Here is a 9,778-nt window from a genome sequence, read left to right as displayed (position 1 = left end):
CAGAGACTGAGAGGTCAGCACGGACATGTTGAGACCCAAGAGTTGCCACCCCTTTTCTTCTTAGGTATTTAGTACAGGGTCCACAGGGTCTCACACACAGATTGGACTCCTAGTGGGCCTCCTGGTTTTAGCATCCCAAGAACTGGGAATACAAGCACATGCCACCATGCCCAGTCTCAATCCTGTCGCAGCGCGCCCCAGGGACTGGGATGGCACAGCAGGCCAGGGATTAAACCCCGGCGGCCCCTGCGTCTGCCTAAGCAGACACTTTAATCGGCTGAGCTATCTGGCCAGCCTGCCACTCCTTTTCTTAAGAGTAAAAAGTTAATAAAACTGAATATCAATGATTTTTTTTTTTAATCCATTAGCCAAGGGAGACTGCAGGGTCGCTACCAGTCTGAAATCTGGGGAGGTAAGCCGATCTAAAGTAGAGATTTACTTATCTGGAGAAATTACTAAAAAAAATAAAGTGGTGGAAAGGTTTAAGTGATAATTTTGGCAAATTAGTGGATGCTAAGTGTGGACTAACATGGACATATGAAACCTAAGGAGGAGCAGTCTTAGGAGGATCCCCAGCACTTTCAGGGCTTTGACCATTAGCTCCAGTCAGGCAAAAGGCCAAGGTCCTGGGAAAGGTTCCCCTCTTGAGCTCGCAAAAAGAGGCAGTGCAATCATTATGAAATATGCCTACAGCATTTTCCAACAAAAATATGCTCTACAGGAAGAAAAGACTTTACCACAGCCCATTCTATTTTGGGGAGGGCCTTCCTCCTCCTCCTCCAGCTCCCCAAGTGTGTAGGGGGAAGGGAGGAACTGTGCCACTAAGGAAATACGAAGATCATAGCTCAGGAAAGGAGGCAGAGGCGAAAATGTATATATATAATCCTAAAATTAGATGTTTTTCACCTTCAAAACCTATACATAGCAACAAAGCTAGTGTACAACAGTATTTTCTAGCTGAAAGAATACTTTTTCCTCAGATACTGAGGGAGACCCAATCAGTAGAGGAAACAAAAACAAGGATACCAGAGGAACTTGAAGCCTTGGACACCTAAAGCAGATCTCAAATACAGTCTACCTCCTTGTGAGGTCAGTAATCCACACAATAAACCCTCATTTTTCTCTTTTCCTATTACCCAGTACATCAGCAGAATTTCCTAAATGGTAAGGGACCATTCAGAAGGGAAAAACGTAAGCAGCATTAGACTCAGATATTGTTGTTAGAATTACATCTTTAATGGTAATCATGACTCATATGTTCACTCTGCTGAACAGAACTGACAGCACATAAGAATATTTGTGTAATATAAGCAAAGAGACTCTTAAGAAATGATCAAAAGGAAATGACATATAAACTATAATAGAAACAAAGATTGCTGTTTATGGGAAAATGAACAGAACGGACACAGCTGGGGAAAGTTGATAAACACACTGTAGTTCCATAGAAACTTTCTAAACTGAAATGCAGAGAAAAAAATCAAGTAAAAAGTAAAAGCATGGAAAAACTATACCATGATATGACTAAGCAAAAGGAAGCTTAGTAACTATTAATTTCAGAAAAACCTGATCTTGGAACAGTGGACATTCCCATGGACAGAAAGGGGCATTATACATTTATGTGGCAGTCAGCTTCCCAGGAAGACAATCCTAACCACACACTGGCCTATCATGTTTTTTGTGACCCTTAAGCAATCTCAGTATTGATATACCAGGAAGAACAGCTGGTTGAACAGTTTTGTCCCCCTATGTAATATGACACAATCAGCAATAACAATAGCATTAAACACAGCCTAGGAGATGACAAACTGAAGTAATTATTAATTTGCCACCTTTAACTTTATGGACTCGACTTGTACTTACACAACAAAATGTAGAAAATTGCACGCAGTCTCAGGAGAAAATTTAGAATGGGTTGGCAGAAAAATAGAGAAGAAATCAGAAGCAAGGCTGGAGTACAGAGGTGGATCTTGCAAATTTCGGAAAGTGCTGCAGGACACTGGGAAAAAAATGGAAGAAAAAAGCAAGCAAACAACAGAAAACAACAAAAGTAGAAGCCATGTTTACAGCCACATAAAAACATGAATGAATGATGCGGAGAAAATAAAAACCGAAACAAACCAAGAGAACGAAAATATAGAAACTAAAGAAGAAAAATGTGTAAAATAAAAAGCTACGTGCCCTTCAGACTTGTCTCGGCAGCCACAGGTACACAGCTCAGGCAGAGTCCCCAGATCAGTGAAGATCAGTTTCCCAAGCTAGCGGCAGCTCCACAGCCGGGCAGGCAGTACTCCCTTCTGCTGCAGCCCTGTTTCCACTGAAATTTAGGTCTCCTCTAGCTGCAGGCTAGAGCCGGCTCGCCCACCCACCCTGCTGCAGTCATTTTCCCTGCCGGTTCAGTTGGGGGCCACTAGGTGGAGCCAGCATCTGTTCCAGGGGCCGGGTTCAGTTGACTCCTCTCTAAGAGTGCGCCCAGCCAGTCACCCTCTCTTGGGACATCTGACTGGGACAGGTCACAGGCACTGAAGCCTGCTGCTGTGCACCACACTCCACCACTTGCAGGCTGCTCCTTGGGAGCCGCTGGGGTGGCCCGCAGTCACCCAGTGATGGCGGTTTCTGCCTGTCCCTCCACAGTGTGTTGAGGCTCAGGGAGGAAACACTGACTGCCTGCCTCCTTCTTCGCTGAAGTTGGTGTCTTTGCCCTTCCCATGGGCTCTGGTTCTTGCTTCAGATCCTCTTGGGTCCGGAGGACTCCTTTCCCGCCTTTTTGCCTCATCTTGCTGTATTCCAGTATTTAGCCTCTACTCCCAGAGAGGCCCTTTTTCTGCTGCTTACAACCCCCCATTTTCCTCTGACTGCTCCTCTGCCTTTTTTCTGTCCTCTTCAGGTAACCTGTTGCATTGAGAGACAATCACCCACAATCCAGAAGTGGGGGGACCTTCGGTTCATTTGTATCATGCAACATCTGGCATCACATAATGCTTATATTGCAAAACTTTGCTTGTTTACCAAATTAAAATTTACATAAAAATTATGCTCATCTTGCAGAACACTTGCTGAACAAGTTACTAGCAATGTAAGGTTTCACTGTACTTGGAAATTAAGGAACAAAACTTCTAAATAACAGGTCTCAAGAGAAAATTTAATTTTTTAAAAATGTATTTAGTACAGGGTCTACAGGGTCTCACTACAAAGATAAGATTCATAATGATCCTCTTGTCTTCAGCTTCCCAAACACTGGGATTACAGGCTCGTGCCATCATGTCCAGTCTCAGTATGCCTGAGGGCAGAGCTGACATGGTATGTGGTGCTGGGGATCAAAGCCCAGTCCTTGAGTCTGTCTAATCAGGTGCTTTAATTCGCTGAACTCAGATTAAAGTGCCTGCAAGCAGAATCAGAGACCAGGGGTTCCATCCCCAGGCCTGCCTTGCCGGCCCTGCCTCTGGAGTGTGCTGAGAGGGCAATTGAGACTGAGCGTGGTAGCTCACTGATGCCTGTATTCCCAGCCCTTGGGAGGCTGTAAACAGGAGAATCACTATGAGTCCAATCTAGTAGTGAGACCCTGACCACCCTGTAGACCCTTCCCTAAAATACAGAAAAGAAGAAAAAAATCCGCTGAACTATCTGGCTGGCTCTTGAGAATATTTAAATATTGAAAGTTAAATGATAGGGGGCCAGGGAGATGGCTCAGTGGAATAAGCGCTTTCCTGGCAAGCGCAAGGGCCTGAGTTCAAGACCCAGTTCCGCAAAAAAAAAAAAAAAAAAAAAAAAGTTAAATGATAATCAAATTGCAATTTATCAAAAACTTTAGAATTTAGTAAAAGAAATTGATTGGTTTAAAGGAACATACTGGGGCCAGGGACATAGCTCAGTGGCATAAGTACCTGCCTGGCAAGCACAAGGTTCTGAGTTCAATCACTGGTATAAAAAAAAAAATGAACATACTAAGAAAAAATCTTATGTCAGTAGTATAAAGTTCCCCCTCAGGAATCAGAATGAAAAGAGTAACCTAAATCTAGTGCAAGAACAGGAATAAAGGGAAAAAGGGATTAGTAAGAAAGCAACAGAAGGGAAAGAAAAAAGCAGAAATCATTACACTGATTGATTTCCAATTATGTAACATTGGAAAAGACAACTCTAGATATAGATAAAAAATAAATACCAGCAGGTGCAAGGATCAGGGAAGTACAGGAAAGATTTATTCAAGTGATAAATTCATTCTGTATGATGCTATAATTGTGGGAACATGACATGCATTATACATAAAACCCATAGCACTTATATCACAAAGAGTAAAACTTAAAAACAGGCCAACTTTTCAATAATCATCTTGGGAGTTTGGTGCATTTTAGGATGAGATGCAGATTGTGGCAGAGCAATTTGTACTACACACATATGAAGCAATTCGTTGAAAGGAATAAAGGTAAAAGGTGCTAATCTAACTAAAAATAAATGAAATCTATAAGGCTAGATGTAAAATAAAATGTGTATAGTAATGTATTTTAGTTAATGAAGATGTTTTCCTCAGGGATAAAGTTGTTGACTTACCAGGTTAACAATTCTGATATTGCTATATGTGTATATTCTGAAATTGAACAAGTAAATGGGTGACAAATGGTGGCAATGTATAGACATGACTGGAAAGGAAGCTACAAGGAATCATGCAGTAATGCACTCAAGTGGGAGATGCCGTAGTGTACTTCCGCTTAGCTTATAGACACAGATGGGTACGTACAGAAATACTTTAGATAAGGGAATATATATTGTTAGGATACATATATTCCCTGCTCTCTCAACTATGAGAGAAGTAACAACACTCCAGTGATATTCTCTGATAAAATGATAAAGCAATGCTTGGAGAAATTCTTGGTTCTAGAACTGGCACAAGAAATACACAAAAAGAACGTGGTACATTTTCTCGTACTAGAAAGTGAGGAAGTGCTCAAACACATGTACACACATGCAGGAACACACAAGCTGGAAGTGTAGGACAGGGGTCCAAGGGGCAAAAGAAAGAGTGCCTAGGGCCAGCCAGATAGCTCAGTGGACTAAAGCGCCTGCTGCAACAGAGCACAGAGGCCAGGGTTCCAGCCCAGGCACGCTGGCCCCGCCCCCAGAGCGTGCTGAGAGGGCGATTGAGACTGGGCGTGGTGGCACATGCCTGTAGTCCCAGCACTTGGGAGGCTGAACACAGGAGAATCACTGAGTCCGATCTACATAGTGAGACCCTGTATGCCCTGTACATCCTGTCCTAAATTCATTAAAAAAAAAAAAAAAAAAAAAAAAGAGCTCCTTACAGCTCAGTAATATAGTTGTATTACAGCCCGGCATGTGAAAACAAATATATGTGAGTGTATGCTGATGTAAATAAATGAGTAAATTTTGAGAGAAGAGACACGTGTTTCATTCAGGTGAATTCCACTCTACAGTGGTGTCATGTTGATAGCATAAACTTTTGATAAAATGTGACTTAAATGGCGTTTTACCTTTTTGATCTTCCTCTTCATGACCCATCATTACGGGGAATCCTGGGAGTTAGGAAAGTCTTTGGCAGTGTAGCCTTTCGGTACTCCCAATATTTGTCAAGATGATCCAGAACCAGGGAAGTTTGAGAAAATGTCATAGAGGGAAAAAAAGCCAAAGAGAGAAATGAATAGTAAATGTAAAGTGGTACACTGGAACAAGAAAGAATTTTAGGTGAAAACTAAAGAAATCTGAATAAACTAATTGACTGCAGTGAATCAATACTGCTTCATTAATTGTGTAGCTCTATGATATAAAATAAAGTATTAATAATGGAAACCAATTATGGCATATATGAGAATTCTCTACTAACTCAGCAATCTTTCTATATATCTAAAACTATTATGAAAACCTTGCAAAAATAGTTCTATTTAAATAAAAGTTTACAAAATATGAAATATCTTGAAGCTTCAGTCGCCTGGGATTAAAATGATATAGGGGAAAATTAAAAAGAGGCTTGGGAAAACTAATGAGGATTTTATTATTTCTTTGGCTTTATTATTTTGGTTGTGGCTGTGATCTCATAGTTGTGTTAATGTATCAAGAATTACAAATAGGTGCAGTGCATGTCAGTTATATTCACTAAAACTTAAAAATCACAAGGGACAAAAATACAGTAAATGGTAAACCTGAATATAATTACATCAATGTTTACATTAGATGGAATGAGTCTCAACAAGGTACTGGTATGGACTGTGTTTTTATCATTTCAGTATTTTTATTGAGATTGTTTAAAAGGAAAAAGATGCCACACAAACACTATCAAATGAAAGTGATAGTGGCTGATTAGTATCATACAAAGAAGACTTCAGAACAAGAAAATCTATCAAGGATTAAGAAAGACATTTATAATGATGATATTGTCTCTGCAGGAAGGTGATGGAACAATTGTTAATGTGTATGCACCTATTAACCCCTTCAAAGGAGAGGAAGTTTCCCAGTCAAAGTAGATCATGTTCCAAAAGACACCAGTGTTCAAGATGCAATAGACAGGTCAGCTGTATGTCGACTGAAGAAATTGTATTACTATTTGTAATCTGAAAAAGAAAACTTGTATCAGGTAGTTTTACTGTAAAATCCTACCAAACACTTAAATAAATGAGTACCAATTCTTACAATCTCTATAGACACAATATGAAAATAAGATAATGAAACATTTTTTTCTAAGTATGAACACAAAAATTCTCAAATATTAGTAAATTGAATCCAGCAATGTGTATAAAGGATAGAAAAGATAGCTCGTGCAGACCAAGAGATCTTTCTCCTGAGAATTCAAATCTTATTCAAAATTCGGAAATTAATTGGTGTAATCCATCATATTAGTAGACTAAAAATGTAAAACCATATTATTATATCAGTTGATCCTATGCCACAGGTTTTTTTTTGTTGTTGTTGTTTTTTTTTTTTTGGTGGAACCGGGGATTGAACTCTCAGGCCCCTGTGCTTGCCAAGGAAGCACTTATTCTGCTGAGCCATCTCCCCAGCCCCAATCAGTTCATCCTGAAAGAGCATTACATAAATTCAGTATGTTGCCAATGTTAAAATCTCCCACCTAACTAGAAATATGAGGAAACTTTATAATCTCAGTAAGGAGCATCTACAGAACAGGTTTACAGCTGTCCTGACATCATAGACAATGGAGGGGCACGCAGTTTTCCGGACCCATGAAATAAGCCCAGATCACACTTTCACCGTTCTTGTTTAACCTTGTAGTGCAAGTCTCAACCAATGCAATATGGCAAGAAAAGGAAAAAGAGGCATAAGCATTACAAAAACTATATTCAAAGGTGATGTTTCCTATATAGAAAAATCTCATGAAATCTACGAAACGATTCTAAAACTTGCAGTAAATTTAGCAAAGTTGAAGTATATAGTATCATTATATAAAAGCGTGTGTACACTATCAGTAAATAATTGTAAAACATTTTTAAGATACCATTTACTATAAATTCAAAATTAACGCATATTTCAGTATACTAATAAATATGTAAAATTTTACTTTTTATATATCAGTTTAATAAATTTGAATTTAAAAATCCTTGGTTATAAAACTAACAAAATACGTGTGAAATCAGTCTGTTGCAAAGTATAAAACACTGATGAAAGAAAGACCCAAATAAATGCACACAAATAATAGTATCATGGATTGAAAGACTCGCTGTAGTTGTCATTTGTCCCAGGAAGCATAATCTCAGTAAAATCCAGGCAAGATTATTTATTATTTTACTGGGCATGGCCAGACTGGTTTGATCCCCATGATGAGAGAGAGAGAGAGAAAGAGAGAGAGAGAGAGAGAGAGAGAGAGAGAGAGAGAGAGAGAGAGAGACAGACAGACAGACAGACAGATACAGAAACATAGACAGGAGACAAGAGAAAGGAAAGAGGAGAGAGAAAGAGATAGAGATAGAGATAGAGATAGAGAGAGAGAGAGAGAGAGAGAGAGAGAGAGAGAACAAATTAACCTATCAAATTTTAGACAAACTAAAAATGGCAGTATCCAAAACAGTATCATTCAGGTGAGAGAACCAACACTGATCAAGGGAATACAATAAGTCTAGAAAGAGACCCACACATATACTATGGTCAGTTGATTTTTGATATATGCAAAAACAATTCATTTGAATGAATGAATGAATGACTATATAGCTGTAACAACTCCATACATTGGAATACTTTCAATAAAAGTAAGTGAAATATTGAGACTCAAAATGGATAAACTTCAACTGGTATGCTAAATGAAAGAAGCCAGTCTTGAAATGATGTATATGATACACTTTTCTAGAAAAGGTACAGCTATTACTGTGAAAACTATTTGAATAGCATGGTCGTGGTCGTATTCTCTACACGGGACATTTTACATCTTGCACTTCCATGTTTTTCTTGACCTTAACCTTCAACCTTCCCAAGTTTGTAATGAACAGTGAGACTGAAAAGCTACAAAGAGATCATCTGAATGAAAACATTTTCAGGCAGATTCTCAGACATGAACAACATACCAAAGAACCAATTATGTTTGCCTCGCCTTTCACCACCACATCCCGTTCTTGTTTGAAAAATACTACAGTTGAATAAATGTTTGTTTCTTATAGAAAGTCAAGGCCATAGAGTTCAGGGAGCCTGACCTAGGAGTTACAAAATGTAAATGACTTTGAACAAATCACTTAATGTTTGTAAGTTTGTTCTTTTATCTTAAAATAAGGATAATAATGCCAGTGCTATTTAACTTTATATGTAAAGACTTCATGAGCCATATAATAATTTTACATTGAAAATTATGTGTAGTAAAGTGCTTAGCACTTTATTGCTATTATTAATTATAGATTACTGATTATAAGAAATAGATTTGTGGTATCTTATGACAAAGCAAGTTCCACTCTAAGAATTGCTGTTATTTCTAAAAGTAATGCAGAAAAGCCAGGGCTGGTGAAGGAAACCTGTAATCCGAGCACTTAGGAGGCTGAGGCAAGAAGATTGCTGTGAGTTTGAAGCCACGTTGGGCTCTGTAGTGAGTTCAAGACCAGCCTAAACTACATAACAAAATCTTTCTTAAAAATAAATAAATGAATAAAAACTAAAACAAAATAAAAATAAAGTGATATAGAATAATTGAGAACTTTATAGCCCAATGAAGTTGTTTGCTCTCCAGTTTTAAGATGTTCCATTATTTAAACATTAAATATGATTTCCTAACAAATTTTAGGGATAGGCTAGACACTGCGTACAAAATAATATTCTGAAAATGCTATCAGGAAAAATGAAAATTAATATACTTCTAAAAATTAAATTGAATTATGTAAGAAATTCAGTTTTAGTTAAAACTGTAGTTATTTCTTTCTAGCAGTAGATGCCAGTAGAGTTCTACCTTTTAATAAAAATCACATTGCCTAAGCACTTCCATAACTACTACTTCCTGATCACATTGAAACTTTGCTCTAAGAAACAAATATCCCGCTATTTATAAGAACTTTATAATAGAAGTTTTTTTTTGAAAAAGTGAATAAATTTCAAAATACATATTCAAAATTCTCAGCTTGAAAAACTTACTTTGGTATAGTAATTCTTTTTAAAACTTATCTCTTGTTTTAAATAAGTTAATCAGTGTTCTGGTTATGAATGTGAAGTTTCTATACTTAAGCATATTGAATATACATAATATTGGCTAAATTGGTTAAAACCAAATGTGGTCAGACTGAAATGCTGGGGTTAGTGTGTATCTTTAATTTTTAAAATTTATTTCTTATATTAAAGAGAACAAAAA

This window comes from Octodon degus, unplaced genomic scaffold, assembly GCF_000260255.1.
Source record: "Octodon degus isolate 3935 unplaced genomic scaffold, OctDeg1.0 scaffold00109, whole genome shotgun sequence".
Classification (NCBI taxonomy): domain Eukaryota; kingdom Metazoa; phylum Chordata; class Mammalia; order Rodentia; family Octodontidae; genus Octodon; species Octodon degus.
The sequence above is the reverse complement of the archived record's forward strand: the minus strand, read 5'-3'. Positions refer to the sequence as shown.